Source organism: Hippichthys cyanospilos, chromosome 6 (assembly GCF_059441005.1).
Source record: "Hippichthys cyanospilos isolate Australia breed blue-spotted pipefish chromosome 6, RoL_Hcya_1.0, whole genome shotgun sequence".
Taxonomy (NCBI): domain Eukaryota; kingdom Metazoa; phylum Chordata; class Actinopteri; order Syngnathiformes; family Syngnathidae; genus Hippichthys; species Hippichthys cyanospilos.
This window is the reverse complement of record NC_142374.1, coordinates 7,083,784-7,106,958: the sequence shown is the minus strand read 5'-3', so window position 1 is coordinate 7,106,958 and position 23,175 is coordinate 7,083,784. Positions and strand designations below refer to the sequence as shown.

Here is a 23,175-nt window from a genome sequence, read left to right as displayed (position 1 = left end):
CAAGGATACACCTTTTTGACAGGGATCTTACTCCATAAAAAAGCAACTACAAAAAACACTATTTTCAAGCTAAACATACCTCAGTCATTTTTAACGAGTAAAATATTACTATTTATTTGGGGAGAATATTGTCATGTGTGGTTGGGGTTTGTTGTTTTCTTTGGGTTTTGTTCATGTTCCTAATTTCTAGTTTCAAGTTTTGTTTCCCCCTGCATCTCCTTTTGCTGTCTGTCTCATTAGTTTGATCTTGTCCACCTGCCTGTTTACCTGCCCTCCTTCTCATCCAATCAGCTTCCCCTGCCCTTCGTCTCTCCCCCAGCTGCGTCGTGTCTTCTCGTTAAGTGTGTAGTCTATTTAAGTTCCCAGTTTGCAATAGCTTCTTGTCGGGTCATTGTTTATTTTCCGCGCTGCCAGGTCCTTGTCGTATGTCTTCCCCCCGCTGTCTTGCCTCGCGTTCCCTTGTATCCATCCTTCCTCTGCTGCCTCCCGTTCCTTGTTGCCCCAGTAAGTTGAGTTTAGCGTTTTTGGTTGTACTTTGTATTTTTTGGTCCTTTGCATCCCTGCTTTCGTCTGTTATTAAATATCCTCTTTTGAGCCTCATCCCAGTGTGTCCTGCATCCTTTTGGTTCCACCTTTCCTACGTCCCACACTGCCTCAAGCCGCCATGCCCAAACTTGACAAATATATTACAATACTGCGTTACAGTAAAAAGTAATGCATACAGTAATTATATTACTTTTGCAATACTCCCAACACTGAAAATGAATAAACTAAATGATTATATATATTATAATTTAAAAAACTTGCAAATAAATGTGTTCTTAGCAACCAACAGTATGCTTTACATATATTTGTTGTTCTAGTTATCATTCAATTATATTACATGGGGGGTGGCACTGCTCCAGAGGCTGCCAGGTCTGTTATAGCTACGAACAGAAGGAGTGTTTATTGCTGCATTTACCGTAATGTCCCTAAAGCTCCCACAGGTGCATGGGAAAAATTACACATGCTCCCTTTTTAAAGTCCCTTATAGCTGTGAAATTACGGTAGCTTTTGTTACTTTCTGTTTCACAACACTCACCACTTCTGTTTTGGTCTCTCATTTTCCTAATTTGTCAACTCTTCAAAGTACCTTATTTTCCGCATCTAAAATTTTGCCTTAATTTAAAAAAAAAAAAAAAAAAGCTGCTGGTGCGTCTTATAATCAGGTGCGCCTTATATATGGATCCATATTGAGATTGGGATTCGTAGATGGGGAATGAACTGATAAAGTAAGCTTTACCTGTTTCTTTTGTGTGTTTACAGTTGAACAAGGTTGGTCATATTGACATTGACTTATGCTATTGAGAGTTATTATCATTACTTTAGTATATTGAATATTACTATATTGTAATTTGAAAAAAGTTTTAAAATGTCATTAATTGAGGGTGCGCCTCATATATGGAAAAAGTTTTAAAATGTCATTAATTGAGGGTGCGCCTTATAATCCGGTGCGCCTTATAGTGCGGAAAATACGGTAATGTTTCGATTTTCCCATCACAACACTGGCATGAATAAGTACCTTTCCATCCGTCATTTGTCACCGTGACCATAAATGTGTAAATAAAATAGAGGGAATATTTCTGATTTCATTATTTGAACCTAAAAAAAAAACGGTGAGAAAGTTTCATATTCCTTCATGCTGCGTTTCATTTGGATGTTGCATTTTTACGTCAGTAAGTGCAAGAAGTATGTAAATGCAAGGTTATCAGTCACCTGTCTGAGACCCAGTATTGTTCTGCAGGGCACATGGTATATGGGCTCTTCAACACATCCACTTCCACCACCTCCCACCTCCGAGTCTTTCTGTACTGTGTACATTGGAGCGGAGCGTACATGTGCAACAAGGGCTCCTATTTTGGGTATTTAACTTCTGGGAGCTTTTAACCTTGATAAAATGTTAACTACTCACCCCTAAAAACCCCAAATTATTATTTTACTTTCTTGATCCATTTTTTGGTATGCAGCACTGTCCCAATCCGAGCAGATTAGGGACTTCTGCTCTTGAGTTTCTTTATATGATGTCACTGTGAGGAGGGAGACCCTTGTACCACCTCTACAGAGCCACTGTATTGCTTATGTAGAAAACAAAACAAAAACAAACACACACATTATATGAGGAGCCCTGACCCCTTACTTTAATTTTCTTTTGACAGTTGGGGAGAATAGATTTTTCACTGAGTGGTGGATTTGCTGTAAAATATAAATGAAAGTTGGTGCAATTCCCAGAATTGTCCTGATGGAGAGCCCATAGCCGTAAGTACACATTTGCTTTGTTGTATAGAAATGAACTATCTGCATTTGATGAATTTTTACTGCACATTGACAATTCAGACTTCTTTGCTGAGTCATGTGAAGTATTTTATACAAGTACTTTTGAGGGTTTTTTTTTTGTTTTAAACCACAGTTGCAGACATCAATTGATGTAGTTTTTTTTTTTTTTTCGTTGTCATTATTTCATAGCCAGTATACTTTTGATTTAGTGGCATAGTTTTAGTAAATTAGATATTTTCAAACTTCAGAAATTATTTTTCATAAAAATATGAAATTGCCAATGTGCCAAAGGTAAGATTTTATCATTTATATGCATATAATTCAACGAGGAGATTTTAAGTCAACAAACTATATTGTTTAATATTGTGAGGGAGAGGAAGGTTTGTCAGCACGGCACTAGCCAAAAATCTGGAGATGCGTGGTTTAAAGACAAAGGCCACATTCCCCGCTACAGTGTTTATTTATTTATTTTTTGTGGCAAATGCACCTCTTACAGTTGGAGAATTGAGCACAACTTGAAAGACTGTAGTTAAAGTGCCTTTTAAAACTATGCACAGTTGATAACCTACTGGAAATACAACAGATAACAGAACATAAGATAAATGACATGGATTGTGTACCTTTCTATAAAATGAGTAATTTTCAACAATTAAACCAAATATGCAAAGTCTATTAAATAATTTGCAAAAGAAGTGTGGTGAAGTATTAATAGTACACACTGGATGCTCAGTCATAACAAAGCAGTGTTTTTTGTCGGCGGGCATTGGGGCGTAAACAAGGCAACATTGAGTTAAAAAAAAAAGAAAAAAAAAGCCAACACTTCAGAAAGCACATAAAGTGATGACGGATAACTAAATATGGACACTAGAGGGCTTTTCGAATTCTCTTTAGCGGTGCTTTCATTTTCTAGCTATATCTCCATTGGGATCCTTTGCTTTGATCAGTGAACCTGTAATGTTCTCATGCAGATGCACTCTTGATGGTATGAGAGGAGGCAACTGTTGGGCAAAGGCAAAGCAAGGGACTGTAGCGCAAGATTAGATATTCAGAACACCAATGTGAAGGGCAGAAGAGGCAGATAGTGCTGCAGGCAGCCTATCAGAAAAAAAGAGGAGCTGTAACAGTGTTCTTAAACTAAAAAGCAAATATTCTACTAATATGCTTGAGCATAATGAACTAGGCAAACGATGCACAAATAGGTTATTCCTTATTTAAACACTTTGAAACATGTTGCTCATAAATGTTTTGCTTATGTATGACATGTGCGTGCCATGTCTAAAAATACTGTATGCGTGGCACATATTTAATTAAAGAGTATGTGACTAATCATTATTTGATTTCTGCTATCAAATTGGATTTTTCATTCATTGGGCAACAAAATCTCTCTTTTTTTGGAGGGGGGGTATAGAAGGAGTAACGATTCTAGGGGTCATTTTGTTCCTGTCAACGCGTAGAATAAATCAAGATTTTATGGGTGAATCCAAGCCCTAGCACATGCCCTCACAGCACAGACACACACAAAGACAAGCACATACACTCCCAATTTTTTACAGTGTAAAAATGTTCACCTGTTTTTTGTTTGTTTGTTTTTTTCGCCACGTAACACTTGTTAGAGATATAAAATTTAAGTAGGGCAGATGTTAACGACCTTTTGTTTGATAATACCTTTCCTGTATGGTATGTATGTATGAGGTGAATTTTGCATGATGTTCTTAGGTAATATTTACCACTCTGAAGTCTTTTAGAGCCTACGAACTGGCGTACTAAAGTGGTACTTTCGCAGGTACGAGCACTGGTTTTTCACATGTTAAAAACGTCCCCCCTTCCCCCAATCCCTATCATCGCAAGAGTACCATCTGTAGTCACTCAAACAACTCCAATTTGCGTCAAAATAAGTCTCAAATATCTGTTCTCCTGTAGTGTGACAGTAGATTTCAGCCCAATAAGTCTTCACAGAATGTTCCTTTTATTTTGCAGAAGTAACATCTTAAAAAACAACTGTAACTGGCCTGAGATTTGTCCAGCTTTTGACTTGTCTAATTTGCTCCATCATCATGATTGAGGCCTCATTTGTTGGTCGAATTTTGTCCATACTTCAACCTTGAATCTTTGAATCTTGACGTTAAGTGCGTGTCTAGAATAAACTTAATCTCAAATTTAATTTAAATTACCGGTACTCAACTACAGCCTTTAATAATAGTGTTTTCTCTGTTTTTTTTGTGTTTTTTTTAACCCCCACCCTCAAAATAAATAAATAAATCAGAGCTGTGCTTGAGTTCATAAAGAATCCTTAAGTAGATTAATTAGAACATACTTGATTTGGTGAATAAGCCTCATAACTTGTCATCAAAAAAGACGATTTAAAATCATATTAATACAAGTCAATTGAAATTCTTTTGTATAGCCCTGAATCATCACAGTCTCAAAGGGCTTCACAGGTGAAAATGAAATCATATAGAACATTATAAATACGCAACAGCATCCCCTGAACAAAGATTTCACAAGGGGAAGGAAAACTCAAAACCCCATCTGGGGAAAATAAGAAACCTTCAGAAGGGACACAGGTGGGAGGAGCCAACTTCCAGGCTCAACAGGTTTTACTGGATGCTGAGTGCTAAGAATAACACATTGTGCCAGATTAGGCAGGAAGTGTCTAGTGCAAAGATGCCTTGACAGCGGGCGAGGCCATCAGGTATTAAAACATGATTAATGTGTGACAGTAGTTTGTTTGAATCAGTTTGTCTCTGTAGTAGTTATGGAGAAAAATAATTTGCAACAAACTTTTCATTCTTGGTGTGGATCCCTACTTATGTGAATTGCCTTTTTTGCATACCCCATACATATATATTTATTTATATATCTTTTTTCATTTTGGTGGGTGTTTATTAAATGAAATAAAAAAATATATAAAATACCCGCCTGTCTGACCAGTGAGGCATGAGCCACAGACATGCAAATTAATACTTTTTGTGGCATTCAGTGAGCCACAAGCCATCTAACCATTAATTGCTGTCAAGCAATTATGCAGTGCACTTCTCATCTGTACTGTCGGGATTAAAAGCAAAGTTAATTGGAGGGTCATGTATGAGATACTTTCAGATTTGCTGTTGTCAACTTTTAAGGCAATAAGATTGTATCCGAGAACCTGCAAAGAGCTATTTTTGCTTCATGTAATTGGTGGTAAAATTGACTTACCATCAAGCCTGCTTGAAATTTTTGATGCTCTAGTTCTGTCTTGTGCAAAAAAGATGTTGCAGACTGGGAAAAAGGCAAGGACGAGGGTGAAAATAAAGCGATTGTTCATTTAATTGTTTTCCCCCCCTCATAGAGGTAGCACTTCATCAAGTCATTTTTACTGTAAATATTTCTGTCAGTGTTCAGTCGTAGATCTGCATTTAGTACATGAGACTGAATGATACACATTAAAACCTATATTACAGTACAGTGATCCCCCCTCTACTTCGCAGTTAATGGGGGCTGTCAACCCCCCGGCGAAGTGTAACCCGGGAAGTAGGGTATCAGTTCCTAGATTTCTATGTACGTCCCAATATAGCCGCAGTAAACATAAACAATCCTCTTTTTTTTGTATTTTTTGCCTATTTTATTTCCTTTCTCCTATTATTTAACATTACATTATCCTTATTAACATTATTGTATATTCATTAAATAACTAATATTACTTAGTTTGTTGAGAATTTGTTCTCAGGACTGGTTATCTGCACCAAGACTCTGGTGAAAGAGTACGCAAGTCATCACGTTGAACTTCGCATTTATTTTGGCTCATGTATGGTGTATCATGTAGTATCTGTTGAATAATAAATCAACAACAATTTTAAAGTCAGTCAACTAACATATAAACACTTAATCTATGAATTTACTGTATTTTTAGCCGACATTAGCGGGTTAGCAACAACTAACATCTACTAACTATAAAGTGCAACATCTACACAAACGAACAGATAAACAGAAACACTTATCGCTTACTAAACATAGGCAGTAGCGTGCGTTAACATAAATGACAATAAACTATAAATATGAGCTTACGTTGTCATTCACTACGTCAACGTAACAAGCCGAATGACGAACAGAGAACCTAAAACAGGAAACGTAAATGCAACGCGACCCGACAAATTAAAAGCACACATTTCAAAACAAGATAAAAAACGTCACGAACTCTAACGCTTGAAGAATTCTTAACATAGTTATTAACTAATATTACTTCCTTATTTGATTAATACAGTACTTTATAATGTACTTTTTTACTTTTTTCGATTTTTGTACATTTTTTAAATGATTTTTTATTTTGAATTTTTTTTTTTTTTTCCTGGAAAAACCCACGAAGTACTGAGACTGCGATATCTGAGACCGTGAAGTAGGAGGGATCACTGTAATCCCAGCACCCACATTAACAATTTGATCAACAACAGTTAGCAGAGGATTCCTATATCAGTTAATGCCAGAGATGCAGCCTTAATTTTTTCAGAAATGTCAATAACTGCCCCCTTGAATAGCAAAAAGATCATCACTGCTGTGATGCTGTATATGGGGGACACTACATATGTATGCATCCCAACATTGATTATTGATTCAAAAAAATCTCTCGAAATAATGTTCTTATTTGAATGTGGTTTGAATCAACTGTTAGCTCAGATAAACGGCTGTCAATGAAACAATATCCCTGTGAGATGAACAGGTGGCGGTTCACCGAGCGGGAACATTGTGGTTCCTTCCTTGGTGAATCATAAATCAATTACATTCACTACTGAACTATTAATAGCAGTTCGTTCACTCACTGACTCGTTCCCAAGAACCGAACGGATCATAGAATAACAGTACATTCACTCATTGATCCATTCTGAACTTGAAATGACATATGTTTCACTCAAGGATTCAGTTAGATGAAGGTACTGAAAATCTGAAAGTACTACGCTAACTACTTGTTCTTAACAGGAAATGTCATACATCATTCACTGAACGTCTCGAATGGTAAATGACGTACTAACTTGTTCGTGAATCATTAAAATTCATCCACACTCTGACACTGGCTACTGATTGGACATAACCTAGCGAAGAAGACAGCACATCAGGAAGTGATTCGGTTGCTCACATTCACTTCAATACAACACTAGAATGAGTGACACAATACCTCATTGAGGGGTGGACATGCATGCATAGCAATAACAGATCATTGTCAAGTTTGCATTGATCTCAATTGTATATTTAATCTTTAAATGTAGATTTAAAAAAAAAAAAAAAATCATTTTTTTTTCATTGGGGTAGCGGTGGACAAGTAGGCTAGCCAGGAGCTCAGTCCTTAGGTTAATGCTAAATGGTGCAACTCTTGGAGACACTCGGTTATGCCATTCATACAATGCATTCAGTACATGTTGGGCTCACTACTTTTTTTCAGTCTGTGTCTGAGTCAGCCCACCTATTCTTGAATCAGGGCTAATTTCAGGGCTAATTGGCAGCTCCCGACATCTTTTATATGACTACTGAACGAATCTCTGACATGTCAGAAATGCATTCGGCCGCAGCGGTGGTCTCGCACAAAGTATGAAATGTTTTTTTTTGTTTGTTTGTTTGTTTGTTTTTTTTGCACTTACAAAATGCAAACAATGTTTTTAGCTGTAATGTATGTTCAGTCCAACAATAATTTTCATAATAAAATACATTTTATTAATAAAGCACTTGCAAAGAAGCCAAATGCAATTTACAGCAAATGCAGGCAACACAATGAAGTGTATGACACAAGTTGACACAACTATGACATAAAGTCACACCAATATAAACAAATTAGAACTGCTTGATTTTGAGAGGAAAGTTGAAGATGCACAAGGTAGAAGAGTCATTGATTTGTTGAAAGTGCAAGGGGGATGGGGCGACTGATGGTGAAGGTTCTGTCACCCCAGGTATGGTGATTGGTCATGCACAGTGCATCACAGGAGTAGAAACTAGCAGGAGAGGACTTGACTTCAAGATGATATGCCAGAGTTTTTAGGGGACAGGGGTGAATGTGATCATAGGTGTCAGTCAGTAGACTGGCAGCGGTGTTCGGGAAGTACAATAGTTTATTGAGAATTTTGGAAGATGAACTGTATAAAATGCTGTTGCAGTAGTCTTGTTCTCAATGTCAAAAATGCATAGATAAGATTTGCAGAAGCTGACAAGGAGAGTAATGGGCAGAAACGAACAATGCTTTTGAGGTGGAAAATGGTCTTCTGATGATTTGACTGGCATGTTTTTCAAAAGAGAAATTACTGTTCGAGGCTCTCCTCACATCCATAACCTTGGAGTTATGGATGTGAGGAGTAATGCAGTGGTTGTTGATGGTAAGGGACAGACGGTGAGAATTTTTTGTAAGGTTTTTGTGTCTGTTTATAGTAATGCTATACTTGTTGCAATTTTGTGGGATGGAGATTGGCTGTCATCCATAAGAATTCCAAAATAGACCTTTGTACCATTTTTATGTGATCGGCCAAATCCAGCCTACAGTATGTATTGATGAATGTGAAGGTGGTGGACGTGTATAGAGCTGGATGTTAGAGAATTGGAGGCTGTAAAGCTGTATGTTTCTTCTAGGAAGTTTAGATTTTGAGAGAGTGGCAAGGCAACAGACTGTTGTGGTTAAAGATTTCAAAAGCGGCTCTGTGAGAATTGGAATTGGATTTTGGACAGATTCTAAGTACAGAATGAGATTGCTGCTGACCCTATTTTGCATGGTTAGTCCTGTATCTTGTGTTGAGTGGAAACCAAAATGAAATGGTGCAAACAGTTAGACAGCAATGAGATTTTAAAGCAGGAGGAATACAATTCGTTCCAGAATTTCTAACAGAAAAGTGAGATTTGAGATGGAATGAAACGTGTTAACTGTGTCAGAATTCTGCAGCTGTGTTTTCATATTGAGATTTGGAAGGGAAGAGTTTAAGTCATGTGGGAGATTTAACTTATAAATTGGGAAATTCATAGGAGTGTCTTTTCTGAAGCAAGTTAAGGTGGGTTTCAGGACACAGCTTGAGGTTTTATTAAACAGTAAATACAAATCAGAGTTCCTTAAAATACTGTACAGGGGAATACATAGGGTTACAGCTATGTTTGTTAAGTAACCCCTTAAGTAAGATGGACTACACGTGTCTATACTGAGGCACCCCTTAAAATAATTAATAGATTGACATTTTTCCTCGTAAGGTTTGATCCATCCGTCTAACTTCTTGTCTGGACAACTGAGCCCTGAGATCTGGGGCTAGTACAGCAAAATTTGAGATAGGTTGACAATTTCTACAGTATCACATTGAAACAACATATTTACCATGATAAATTATGAAGAGATGGATGAGACTGCCTGGTAGCTTGGTGTGACGTCATTTCAATTTGCATATTCAACTCAAACCCAAAGGCTCAGATCCATACATGCAAAGGATCAGACTCATGAATCCAAAGGAGAGATTCATGCAAAGATGTGAAGTCCAGTCTCGCGAGAGTCGTACTCATATGAGTGGTGAAACACGCAGGCGTCTTTTTGACAGCGATCTTACTCCATAGCTAAGCGTATGGAAATACTTTTACAGCTGTGTGAAGAATAACCAACTTGGTGGAAACATATATGACATATCATATTTATTGTTGGACATGTGCAGTTCTTGGCCTTTTTGGTCTGAAAGCCATAAAACCTATTACAGAGAGCTGTACCTATTAAAAGATAGCCACCAAGGCTCGATATGTAGGGCATCAGTCCACCTGCAGTAAGATTGATAATGAAATACATACTAGCCTTTTGACATATGACTCAATTCTAAACCTGCTACACATTGGTTCATGGCCTCATAGTCTGATGTTTCCAAACCTGAATAATCACCAAGTAGACATTTTATTTCACTACAGCTACCCCCCCCAAAAAAAAAATGTTCATTGAGACCCCACATTATCTGGTAAGCATTTTGGTTTGAAAAGTAGGGTATTTTGCTTGTTTCAAACATGTTCCTTTTTTTTTTTAATTTCTGAATCACGCTATGGCAGCAACCATGTCATTTTCCGAGAGTTCTGTGCAGATAATTTGTAGGAGTTGGCTGTTCTGTGAATCATTCCCCATGGAACATATTTTACCTTACCAAGGAAAAGAGCCACACGAGAGTGTTCATGTTTCAGAAAGTGTGTTTTGCTATTCATGCTGTGAGTGTATTTCTTGTCTCAGGCAGTAAAGTACATCAAAAGTCAGCTTATGTCGCCCAGGTGTGCTGTAATATACTACAGATCTTCAATGTCTTCAACATGATCAAGTAAGCTTTGAGTACCTCCAAGGATAGTATTTTGCCGAAGCGTGGCCTTTGTTTACGTCTACTTGTTTGCATAAGATTTTTAAGTTGAATGATTCATGCAATGTTATGATAATGACCCAGTTCCATTTGAAAGACCTGAAAAAAGACACTTATCGTGCACGGTAGCATTTGAAATTCAGCCCTTAACCGGATGTACTATTACTTCCTTTTTTGTTTTAAATCATAAAGTGTGGTAGACATTTTTGTACAACGAAGCTAGAGAAAAACCGAAGTCCAAAATTGTAACAGCCAAATGTGACAGAAACCAATGTCGTAATCAGATCTTGTTTGAAACGCTCCATATTCAGAATAATTAATTACGACTATAGTAAAATTTATTGTGAAAATTATTTAACAAAACAGGTAAAAATGGCCTTTATTAGGCACATATTTTTACCATTTCTTAGTCCCAAACAGGCAAGCTTATTTAAAGCTTTTTAAGAAATTTAGAATTCTAAAATGGCTGTTACAGACATTTTTTTTTTCTTTTAAATGATGTTTGTACACTCTTGGACTGCTACACGTGCATGGACATTTTTGTAATTATTCCCTGATCTATTGGGATTGTTGATACTCCAGGTTCTGGAAATATGGTGCTCAGAGGAGCATCTAACTTTAAAATGCTAAATTACTTTTCAGTTCAACAGTTTATGAGGGACCATCTGTCCCAACTTCCAATGTCACCACGTGCCAGTGCAACATTAGCCAGCTATTATTTGGGTTTTAGCCTTATTATTGAGAAAAATCCAGCTTTTCAAGCTTATCAAGCAGAGTTCTGAAAACAGGAGGCACAAGACTATGAGTAGGAATATCAAGTCCTACATTTTCATCTGGCAGCTGTGTGTAGAAACAAAAAGTATGTGTAATGTGACCTGAATTATCACATTAGTGGGACACATTAGCATTTTTACTGGATTTTTCTTTTGACCTTACCTGGGATTACTTGGGAAAGAAATGAGTAGGAGTTGATAAATAGACCACTTAAGAAAGATACAGTGTATGTTCTTCCAGTAAGAAGCACATAGAAAAATAAACATTGTACCAGCAAGGGCTTTAGCCATTACGTTTTCCATGTTAGGATGTTGAAAAACGAAAGTTCTGCATTTTGACCCAAATTTAATAGGGCTAAATATGATTTGAGTACAGTTCCATGAATGTTGCAGTGCATTTGGGTGAAGTCAGCGATTTTTCTTAGGGGTGAGCCAAAAAAAAAAAAAAAAATCATCAGAATCGTGATTCTCATTTACTATAATTCAAATTGAGGAAATGATATCAAAAAACAGCAATCATACGATTCTTGTCAGCTTAAGTAGTCTCAATTTCGCTGCTCAAGTTTCTTTTCATATTTTCTTTGTTATAAATGTACTGAAAAATATTATTTTTCATTTGGGCAGCAGTTTTCATATAGCTTGGTACTGCAATTTCCTATGAAATGACAATATATCCTGCTTACCTTTTTTTAAAAAAAAATTTTTCATCTTATTTTATACTATAAAATCTATACCACTTATAGCAAGCTTAATAAAATAGCAGTTCACATTATTTGAGGAAAAAGGCATGCTCCTTACAAATCAAAACTTAAAGTAAAATAAAAAAAAAACAATGTCTCCCTTTGTCATTGTCTTGCAAAGATGACTTAAATAGTATGATTTTTGCACCTCTGTAGCTTGAAGCAGAAGTCATTTTGAATTAATTGAATTTAATCATTTTGAATCCAAAACAGTTTGGAATCAAAAATCGATTTTGAATAGAAGTGGAGACCCTAAATTCAGAATTGAATCGTGAGATGGACAAAATTTTCCCACCCGTAATTATGGAGTTCAGAAGAGGCTTTGTCGGTTGCCAGTAAGGTTGAAGTACTACTGTTTTTTTGCGGCCGTGTTGCTTTGTGCGTGTGTGTGTGTGTGTGTGTGATTGAAAAAAAAAACATTCTTACATAATTTACAATGGCTGTGTTCAACCTCCAAGGTGGACCGAGGCATCATCCATAGAGCTGCTCCAGCTCAGGTGCACACCAGGGCCCAAGTGAGTGAAGGAAATATTTCTGGGTTCTGAAGAGGTCAAGGGAGTTAAAATTGAGGGGTAGTTCTTTCTTGTCATGGGCTTACTAGACCATCGCCGGTGGTGTCAGGAGGTTCCGAATCAAGGTGCCAAGCTAGTCAGCTAGTCAGGACAGATGCATTTACAGACTTACTGTTCCAGAACATAAAATAGTTTAGTTTGCTGTCTGGGCTGGGCAATATTGAGAAGGATGGTGCTTCAAGCAGTTTTACTGAATCTGTACTTCACAAGGTAACGTGACCTCTTCGAGGAGTTTAGATGCATATGACGACATATTTAGTCGATACCAGAAAAAGGTTTGGAAATCTTGCAGTCACCGACACTCATGATAATGCACAGTTGTGAAATAAAAATCATTCGAGTTCATAAAACATCATCCACATCATAAAAGAAACAATAGCAACATGTGTAAAGCTGTTATCTGAGAAAAAGGCACTTCATTTTAAAGAGTAGACATTGTAAAACATTCTGTTTTGATTTACTTAAAAAATGTTTGAATCAAGTAATCATATTAGTACTGTATTTCTTTATAGTGCCAATGCCATGTCAATGTACTATCAGTGGCAGGCCGTTCAGTCCAAAGCATTCCTAGAAATGAGACTGTCGTTATTGCTGCGCACTGCAATAGACGGGTTTGACACGAAACAGAAGTGATGAAGAGGTGATGGTTAGGTTTGCAATTCAGGAGAAGATCGCAGAAGGTCAGATGGCAATTGACTTTGCAAATGTAATGGAAATGGCTGCAATGAATACTTTCTTCCAGAAGAGTCATGAACATCGGGTGACCTATAAAAGTGGCGGTAGGAGTGCACAGATAGACTACATCTTGTGTAGATTATGCAATCTTAAGGACATCAGTGATTGCAAAATAGTGGTATGTGAAACTGTACCCAAACATCATAGGATGGTGCCGATGGTGAAAAAGATGAAAGCAAACACGAAGGTGAGGACAAAATGATGGAAGCTAAAATAGGAAAAGTGTTGTTGCATGGCCTTTAGAAAAGAATTGAGACAGGCTCTGAATGGCCAAGAGGTGCTTCCAATCAACTGGACAACTATAGCTAATGTGATCAAAGAGACAGGTAGGAGATTACTTGGTATGTCAACTGGAAGGAAATAGATAAGGACATGGAGGTAGAATGAGGAGGTGGAGGAGTGTATACAGAGAAAGGTTTGCTAAGAAGAAGTGGGACACTGAGAGGACGGAAGAGAGAAGACAGGGACATGGAGGTGAAACGTTATGCAAAAGTAAAGGTGGTAAAGGCCAAACAGAATGCTTACAAGGACCTGTATGCTAGGTTGGACAGTAAGGAGGCAGAGACCTATCCAGGTTAGCAAGAAAAAGGGACAACGATGGGAATGATATGCAAGTCAGGATGATCAAGGATAGAGATGGAAACGTCCTGACTGATGCCAGTAGTGTGATAGGAAGATGGAAAGAATGCTTTGAGGAGTTGATGAATGAGTAAAGTGAGCGAGAACAAAGCGCAGAAGAGGTGACTGTGGTGGAACATAAAGTAGCAAAGATGAGTACGGATGAGGTGAGGAGGTCATTGAAGAGGATGAGGAGTGGCAAGTCACTTGGCCCGATGAAACAGAGTTTGAAATAGAGTTTCTGACTGGTTTGTTTAACATGATCATAGCTAGTGAGTGATACCTGAGGAATGAAGGAGAAGTGTGCCGGTGCACATTTTATGTTTCAAGGGAGATGTGCAGAGTTGTGGTAACTACAGAGGAATAATGTTTATAAGCCATACAATGAAGTTATGGGAAAGAGTAGTTGAAGCTAGACTAAGGGCAGAAGTAAACAGTTGTGATTAGCAGTATGGTTCATGCCAAAAAGGAGAACTACAGATGCAGTATTTGCCTTGAGGATATTAATAGAAAAGTATAGAGAAGGTCAGAGGGATCTGCATTCTGTCTTTGTAGCTCCGGAGAAAGCTTATGACAGTGCCCAGGGATGAATGCTGATAGTGTATGAGGAGATCTGGAGTGGCAGAAAAGTCTGTCAGAACAGTACAGGTCATGTACAAGGACACGAAGACAGTGGTAGGATGTGCTGCCTGTGTGACAGAAGAGTTCAAGATGGAGGTGGTACTGCATCAGGGATCATCTATGAGCCCCTTCTTACTTGCTATGGTGATGAACAGACTGACAGACGAGGTTAGAGAGGAATCTCCATGAACTATGATGTTTGTACATGACATTGTGACCTTTAGTAAGCGTAGGCACCAGGTGGAGTAGAAGCTAGAGTGGTGGAGGTTGGCCCTGGAAAAGAAAGGAATGGTTAACTGCAGCAAGACAGAGAATGTGTGTGTGAATGAAAGGAACCAAGCAGGATTTTAAGTACAGTATTTGGGATCAACAGTCCAGACCAATGGAGATCGTAGAAAAGAGATGAAAAAGTGAGGGCAGGCAGGCTGGAACAGGTGGACAAAAGTGTCAGCTGTGATGTTTGATGGAGTTTGAGTTAGAGAAGAGGATGCATGACACAGGCTTAGATGGAGGCACTTGATTCGCCGTGGTGACAATTGAAGGGAAAAGCCGAAAGAAGAAGAACTTTGTTTACGTCCTATAACTATGGGCTCCGACTTGTTGATGGGTGACCTGACAGTGATGTCTAAAGGTAATACCAAGACTGTTGCGTTATGACGTTGCGACGTAAATGAATATTATGGGTCAAAGAAAAATACCAAAGAAGTCATTAGGTGCCAAGTTCAGAGAAAGAAGAGGAGAAACCAGCAAAAGAAAAAAGAATGAACATTTCTACGTGAGTGACATTAGGGTACCAGTCTGTTGCTAATATCATGCAAAGCCATAAGATGACTGCATTTGGAATTTAGTTCTGCGAAAACAAATAGGATCGAGACATCACATCATGCAACCAATTTCAGCAATATGCAACTGAGCCTCGCTTGTGTTTGCAACACAAGTGTAAATACATACATTTTTGAGTTACTGGCATTTATTCATGACTGCCCAATGACAGTTTCTGAAGCAAATAGAAGGGCTTTCACATTTGCAGTGATTAAAAAAAATTATAAGAAAAATTATGTGATGCTTTTCATCATTAGTCATAAAAATGAATACTGTATTAAATGGAAGAAAAAGTTTATATTAAATATATATTAAATCTTGCATAATGGTGTTATTAATTACTGCAGAAGTGTTGAGATACTTGACCTGTCAGAAAATAGGATTTTGAAGACTTGACTTAGCCCAATAAATTTTCTTTAAATTATATTATTTGGATTAAAAGATGCTAAGCAATAATATTCCAAGTGAAAATTGATACAGGCAATTAAATAAACTGTTGGATTGTAACAGATTTAAAAAGCAGCACAAAGCGACCTAAATTAAATAACTCACATTCTGTCAAAATTAAGCCTAAGTACTCTGTTGAAGGGCGGGGTGAGGGAGCAATGACTATGTTTTGCCTTGGGCAGAAATGACTAGCGACAGCCCTTGACTGCACATTTGCAGCTCGTGGATTGATGACGTGAAGCAGCACAGAGCAGCAAGAACTCATGAATAGCACGGCATGCCCATCAGCATTGCATGCATGTGGCGGTAATATGCTTCAACTCAGCATCGGGGCACTTATTTCCTGTTTATGATGTAATTGGTGAGGTGACAAGTGCTGCGACTGCTGGACAGCGCCGCATCTCCAATTCATGTTTGGCTATACATAAATTGGAGACGTGGCGCTGGCACATCTTTACTATTTTTCTACTTTTTTGACCAATTTCAATTGATTTTTAAATGTTTTAAATATCCTGAGGAACAATGGTTTGTGTCTGCCACACTTGTTGCCATGCATAATGATAAACAAGCCACAACTCATTGTAGTCATAACTAACAAGGAAGAGGACCAGATCTGTTCTCCACAATGTAGGCCACATAAGGTCAATATACCAAAAAAAACTTCAATTGGTGACCTGAGTTCCCAAACGCTTACTGAGTGTTTTCAGGAGTGGTGAACATGCCCCTGTCCCAAATTCATTGAAATGTATTGCTGGAATCAAGTGAATATTTGCAAAAAACTATACATTTGATCAATTTAAACATCAAATTTCTTCACTTCATATTGAATCCAATTACACTTATTAGTATATGTATATGTATAATGGTGACACAGTAGAAGAGTGGTCAGCACGTCCACCACACAGTTCAGAGTCCCAAGTTCAATTCCAACTCACACAAGTCACTCTGTGAGGAGTTTGAAAGTTCTCATTGTGTACTCCAGCTTCCTTAGATGAAATTGGGTGCGTGAATGCTTGTTAGTCTCTGTGGCCTGCCATTGAATGTCTCTTGCCTGTGTGACGACAGCTAGGATAGGACCCATAAAGCCTGTGAGCCTTGCGGGGATAAGCATCCACAGAAAAAAAAATAGTATAGTATAGTATAGTATAGTATAGCAGTTTAATATCTTTTTTTTTTTAAGTGTCCATTCGTGAGCTACTTGCTTCCAGTTCTGTTTTAGGCAAAAAGAGACTAAAAAGTCAAACATATCTAATTGACATGCTCTCAACATTCTTTCTTCCATGTTGGTATATGAAAAGATTTGAAATTAAGAAAGTTCCTAGCACATCTTTAAGGGTACATATTTGTATTCCATGCCAGTCTTTCCCACTGTCACTATACACGTGACTGAGCACAAGTTAACGAAGGAGGATAAGCAAAGAGGAAGGACTGCAGAAAAAGGGAGGGAGTGTATGCAAGAGAGGAAGGGTGAATGCGATGCGTTGCAGCATAAAAGTGTGACAGACAAGGCAGTTTCAAGCAGAGACTGCATTTGTAGTAAGAAGGACAGGGAGCAGTGACAACAGCAACAGCACTACTCAATCACTTCATGCAAGTGTTCACACCGCAACTGAAGACAATGTGGACAAGAGTTGGAGGCATGCCTTGGGAACATTGATGTCTGGAATTCTGTGTTGTTTAGCTCTTCAGCTTTACCTTCCAGTATTTAATTTATTTTTTTCTTCCTGATAGTCTCATCTGACATGTTGTAAAGGAGTATTCATGGCAAGGGAAATGTGGCTTGAATGGAAATGAGTACTCAGACACTGGTACCAGAAGAAAACGGAGAGGACTCAAGACAGTGTGCTCATCATGTGAATGTGCTAGCTGTGTGTCATTCAGTTGGAGGAAGCCTCCGGAATACCTGAACGAGTGACTCCTTATTGACTTTTGCTTTCTTTTTTTATTAATCCCCTAATAGCCCTTTTGGAAATTAAAACAACACATACCACATATCTACAGGATTTCCATTTTTATTGAAAAGAACTCTAGGATGCCACATCTACTGGTGAGTAACAAAAATTGTTAACATTTATGAGCTGCTGGACTTGAAAACCCTTGCACCAAAATCATTTGTTTTTAAATCATGAATCTGCAACACAAAACCAGCAGGGCAGGTATAAATGTTTTTGATTGGTTGATGCTTTTGTTGTCTCAATCATGCTGGTGTCAAAAATATTTTTTTTTGTGTCTGCACAACATTTTACAGTAAGTTATTACTTTTGGTCAGGGTGATGTTAAGTTGTTGCCTGTGTTGCCCTGTTTATGGTAAGACTGCCTAAGACAGTGCTGATAAGAAAGCTAGGAATAACTACCGCGAGATTCATTGAGCAGGTCGGTTATCACCGTATTCTGTCAGAGAGGTTCCACCCCAAGTGAAACACAACAATGTATACATATATATTTGAGTATAACCAATATGTGCATTCACAATTAATAACTGCATAACACTTGACAAAACCTTTGCAATTAAAAAAAAAAAAAAACAACTAGGAAAAAAAGGGTTTTGAATACAGTTAAACCCCGGGGTTACAGCGTCCCTGGCTTCCGTTTTTTTCGTGTTGGGATGTGGAAGGCTGAGTTTTTTCGTCCCCTCTTTACAGTATTTTCCCTGCTTTGCGACAAAAACAACTGTCATGACCTTAGGGGGTTGGTGTATTTGAGTTGTTTTGTCACCATCTGCAGGTGTTTTTAGGTACTCGTTTCAAAATGGCGGAATGGCAAAGCTTTGTTCTATTGTGAGTGGTTACAAAACCGTATTTATAGTGCATTTTACTGCTTAATTCAAACTTGAATGGGTTAGGCCTGGGTCCCAAGATTGCTAGTGATGTTAAAGAGAGAAGTAAGAAGATGATTTATATCGAAACAAAGGTGGAGATAATCAAGACATACAAAGCTAGCCTAGCCTGGGCCACCCTTACTAGGGAATATGGGCATAACAAGTGCCACTCAAAGGTAAATGAATGTGTTCTATATTTTTTATGTATGATGTTTCTCATTGTATACATGTATATTATATAAACATAGTTCTTACTATACTATTTTGATACCAATTGTTAATATTTATGTAAAATGTTGATGGTTTTACCTGGGGTTCTAAACGCATTAGCTATTTAACATAGATGTGGATAGCCCCACCATATGGTTAATTCACCTTACGAGCCCAACCGCAGAATGGGTGAATCTTGTAACATGGGGGCCCCACTGTATTTAGTCCAAAACCTTTGCAATTTCAGGAGAAAAAAAAACTAGAAAAAAAAAGGGTTTTAAATATTTAGTCCAAAGTTCAACCAAAATGTATAAAACCTCTTGAGTGCACTCAACAAAACACCAATGTGTATACGTCTACTGGTTGTTGATTATTCAACGATCATCTCAAGACATCCAAAAGGTTCCATAACATCCAACCAAATTCACCGTTGAGTTACAATGAGATGGGTTAGGCTTAGGGTTAATGATGAAGGTTTAATAATGTACTAGAAGATCATGAATCCAGGTCCAGAGGAAGCCTTAACAAAAACCTGTCCACACAAAATGTCCAGAAATTCGCTATTAAGCGGTATTAGCTAACGTACCTGCTCAGTATCCAACTACGATTTAACATTAAACATAGAACTAACCAAATTGTAACTTGCACATTTCCCCCGACTGGTTTATATCCCATCGATACGATAGGTAGGCTTTTTAACGGTGGTCTCATTGAGTTTGCAAGCATTTTGCAAGCGTAGCACAATGTGCTATGGTCAAATAACTCATGAAGATAACAACTCTTAAGTTGTTATCTCCATGTGTTAATGTCTGGATTCCAGTTCAACGTAGTCAAACAACCAAGGATCCTCGAAAAGGCTGCGATGCTTGTCAAATGTTAGTTTGAGAATGAATCATTCTACTAAATTAACTTTTCTTTTGTCGAATTCTCCCATTTGTTCGACTGCCTCATAGCTCTAAGCGCGTTGTTATACAGACGGGGAACTAGGAACGAGCGCTTTTTCCTCGTCCCTAGTGCGTCCCTATACTACCACTAAATGGCAATGTCGTAAAACACATTGCAATAATATCTATCTATCCAAAAATATTAATACGGAGAGCTCTAACAAGTCGTGTTGGGCTACATTAACATTTTGTACCTGGTCCTTCAGTTCTCGGTTGTATGACTGCCCATGGCTTATAGAAATGTATACCCACACATGAGCACATTAGAGTAAGTCTAAGCCCTTGTCTACAGGTAACTGATTTATTTAAATCCACAGTCTCTCCCTTGTTGTTGTTGATTTTTTAGTTAAAGAAATCGCGTCAATACGAATCCAGCACAGTGTGGTTTCATTCACTTACAAGCGAGTCAAGTCGCTGGGCGGGAGTAGTGTCTCCAAATTCTGTCCAATCAGAAAGAACTTCTGCCTCTGACATGTCCAATCAGAAAGAACCTCCGCCACAAATGTCACCATTATCTGGATCTTTGGTGGGAAAAAGAGTGGCACAATGACACAAATCTGCGTTTAAGCTGGTTACACTCAACAACGAAACCAGAGACTTGGGCAAATCTCCACTTTGACCAAAGGTTTTGAACAATTTGTTTTTTTGGGGGGAAAAAAAAATGGCCACATATAGCAAATAGGGCAAAATGAAGACATTGCCCGTTTGCAAGAACCTCGGCTACGTGTAGACAAGGCCTAAGAATTTTTCCATCGCTTTAGTGAACGACATTCCTATACTTGAGCAAAGAGTCCTTTAAACACAGCCAACGATGACATGTTCCTCCAATTGTGATTTTTTTTTCTGTATTTTTTCAATTGCAGTACCGTATTTGGTAAAACAAATTTGAAGATATAATACAAACTCACCTCACTATTTCATAGCCATCTAGACAAATGCATACTTCTAGGTATATTACACCAGCTTGTGTTGGTAAAAATTATAAACAGATGAGCAAAATGCTAAATATACGCCAACAATTACATTTTTTTCCCACTATGTCTTCTTCCTTTTTTTTTTTTTTTTTTACTGTTTTCATTCTGCAAGTAAAAGAATCACAGTTTTAACATTGTGAGGGATCATATTCTCTCTCACAATGGTGAAACTACCATTCTTTTACTAAATAATCAATAATAATGTCAGTTTCTATTTCTGTAATGAGGCCATTTTTGCAGTTTATCTATCCACTTGTTTAAGAGAGTTTTTTGCAACGTATCAATGTTAGACATTGATTGCAGACTGCATTTTTTGCATTGATCTGATATGGGAAGTCATGTGTTACCTTAATACAATTTGGTGCATTAGTCAGTTGTATGTATGGAGATCCTTTTTACCGTCAAAAGTTTAGTTTCTTTGGGATCATAATTTTGGTTTATAGAAATAATATTTCTTTATTAAACAAGTGTGTTAATATTGTCTAGCCTTTCTACTGATGGCAATATTTGCTTCTTTGTATTTATTTATCTAGAAAACTGTCTTTCAGTTTGCGTACTTGGTTCAGAAGTGCCATCTTGCTTTTTGAGATGTAAACCTAATTGTTACTGCTTATGGTCTCTGGTTATACATGGACAGTGTGTGACACTTCTCAGAGTGCCTCACAATAATCTCTATCACCTTGATTTAGAACGTAGGAAGGCAGCTGTTGCTCCACTGAATCTCTCCAATTTACTGGTTTTGCTGACGTTTCTGAGCCATAACACATGCATATGAGCATGGCTTTTTTTTTTTTTTTTTGCCAGTGATGACCACATCATCCATGCGAGAAAATTCTTCCATCTTGACCATATGTTGCTCCAATCCATGATGAGTTGATGTTTTGGAGGCACCGTTATCTCATATCCTCCAGTCACCACAGAATTTGTTTCTGTTGAGCTCTGCAGTCACATTTCTGATTTGGGGAAGTGCAGAGAGTGTTTTACTTTCCTGTATCTACCTTTTTTGGAGGCCTTTGTGATGAGCAGACTGCTGGGGCACTCTGCTTGCAGGCTGTGTTGCTTGTTAGGTTGAACCCTAGTGTGACAGTTTGATTTCCATTTGAAAAATGCTCTATTGTGACTAAGGAGCATTTTTGCTTCTCTTGTGATCAGTTTCTTCTGATTGCCGGTGTGTGTGTGTGTGTGTGTGTGTGTGTGTACCTTGCTTTCTGTAAGCTTTTTTCTTTAGTTGTCATCTCGGAAGCTCATGCTCTCGGCTCGTTGGCCTTCACCGACCACATTGTGATGACCAACAATGTACAACACATTAGACCAACTATAATTTTGACATGAAAATACCCAGAGCAAATATCCGCGGTTACCTGTGTTTTACAGATGACTAGGGGATCAGATAGCGGCCTGAATCTATCACAATCAAACGTGTTTGTCCCACAGTCTTGTTAAGAGAATAGATAGCATTGTATATACACACACTACACAGATTTCACAGACATCTGTTTGTATGCAGTTAGTGTATTCAGAAATGGAAGGCAACTTGCATATTTTTTTAGAAAAGACTGTGGGCCAGCCACATGTGTGCATGATCAGTTCTTTCATTCAGGAGACAAGAGTGGGACAGAATAGGGCCTTGATTTGCCAACATTGCCATTGCATTTATTATTTATAGTAATTGCATTGGTTTCAGCTTTTTATCTGATTGTCTTTCACAAACCATGGACTACATTAACCCAGAATGAATATAGTCAGGGCTGCACATGCATAAATGGTACACATGCATGACAGATATCACAGATGTGTAACGTCACATGCTTCACTTCACACATTTGCATACCTGCTTAACTTTCATCCATGACAACAAGACAATCAGCTGAATAAATGTTTGTTTGTATTTGTTTAGTTTTTTTTTTTTTTTTTTTTTATGAAAAGTGACTCCAAGATTTGGAGTGGCTCGAGGCACTCTACCTCTTCAGATAGCAGACTAAACAGGCTCATTTGACAGTGGGTGCAAAAATGATCATTCTTTTTTAGACAAGTATGAAAAGAGCAACTTATTGATAACAAACAAGACAAATGAGACCATCTGCTGAAAAAACACAAGCTGTGTGTATTAGCTTTCTCCTTGCCTTTAATTCACATAAGGATGTGTATCTCATGTGTTCATGTTTGTTTATTGAAGAGGTTTGGATCTGTGTGAAGGAGATCGTTTGCCTCGGGGTTTCAAACTCATTTTGGCTCAGGGGCCACATGAAGAAAAATCTATCATCAAGTGGGCTGGA

At 37.9% G+C, this 23,175-nt stretch overlaps 1 pseudogene; it reads left to right on the top strand.

Annotated features, from left to right (window-relative positions):
- The first annotated feature begins 8,189 nt into the window (after positions 1 to 8,189).
- Positions 8,190 to 14,299, top strand: LOC148422007 (uncharacterized; annotated as a pseudogene).
- Positions 14,300 to 23,175: the final 8,876 nt, after the last annotated feature.